Consider the following 1,540-nt stretch of genomic DNA (forward strand, 5'->3'; position numbering starts at 1 on the left):
AAGGAGAACTTTATTGAAAGAGAATTTATTGGAAGTTCAGTTACCGGATGGGAAGAAAAATCTTGTAGAGAAATAAATAGAGAGATGCTTTTAGAAAAGATTGAGATACAAGTTAATGGAGTTTTAAATTTTACCCATTTTGACTTGTGCTCTAATTTACGTAGTTAATGGTCAGTTAACTCTATTGGGTTGTTACAGAAGCATTTTAATGGAAAAGGAATTATAATCAAGAACGCAGTTTCATATCGTCTTAGTTGAAGACATAATACATGGCTTTGCCTCTCTCTCTCTCTCTCTCTCTCTCTCTCTCTCTCTCTCTCTCCTCTCTCTCTCTCTCTCTCTCTCTCTCTCTCTAGCATTTTAATAGAAAAGGAACTATAATCAAGAACGCTGTTTCATATGGTCTTATTTGAAGGCATCTAATGCAAGGTTTTGTCTCTCTCTCTCTCTCTCTCTCTCTCTCTCTCTCTCTCTCTCTCTCTCTCTCTCTCTCTCTCTAGCATTTTAATGGAAAAGGAACTATAGTCAAGAACGCAGTTTTATATTCTTTTATTCAAAGTCATATATTGTACCGTTAGTCTGAAAATCTCTCTCTCTCTCTCTCTCTCCTCTCTCTCTCTCTCTCTCTCTCTCTCTCTCTCTCTCTCTCTCTCATTTTATAGTAACTAAACATATATTCATTTACTTGATCTTTGTTTTCCTCCAAAATAAGTCTATGAATTCATTTTACTTGCAAACAGAAAAGGAAAATTGACTAAATTTTTTTTATATATACATATATATGTATATATAAATATATATATACATATATACATATATATATATACATATATATATATATATATATATATATATATATATATATATATATATATATATATACATACATATATAATTATATATAGGTTGGGTGGAGAGTGGGCTTGGGTGCTGATCATATGATCTATGCTTAGTCCCTAGGCCTAGGGCATTGCCCTGCTTGCTAGGACAATGTCACTGTCCCTTGCCTCTGCCATTCATGAGCGGTCTTTAAAGCCTTTAAACAGCTAATATCTTTGAAATCAAATCCTTGGTGAATCACATTTCCTGTGCTGAGGTGTGAGGTCACTTCGACTCTGAGGATCATATCCTTCAGCACAGCGAACGTTTTGATATCCGCTTACTTGCTCAGTCTTTATGGCAAAGGGCATTCCGTTCGAGATACACAGTAGGAAAAAAAAAAAAAAAAAAAAAAAAAAAAAAAAAAAAAAAAAAAAAAAAAAAAAAAAAAAAAAAAACGTAATTTCAAAATCGTACTATTCTCAACCGTATTTCAGTACAGTACAGGCGACCGTAATCTTAAACTACTTTGCTATTATCTTTTACGGGTTGGTGACCGTAATATCACTCCTTTACGTCAATATATCTGTTTTTAAAAAGTAAATTCACTCCAGGATTTTTACGGTTTTTTTACAGAAAATTTTCAACAGTGTAGGATATAAATACACTGTTAAAAATTTGTATTAAAAAACCGTAAATGTCTGGCAACATTTATTACAAG

This window comes from Palaemon carinicauda, chromosome 11 (genome assembly GCF_036898095.1).
Source record: "Palaemon carinicauda isolate YSFRI2023 chromosome 11, ASM3689809v2, whole genome shotgun sequence".
Lineage (NCBI taxonomy): Eukaryota > Metazoa > Arthropoda > Malacostraca > Decapoda > Palaemonidae > Palaemon > Palaemon carinicauda.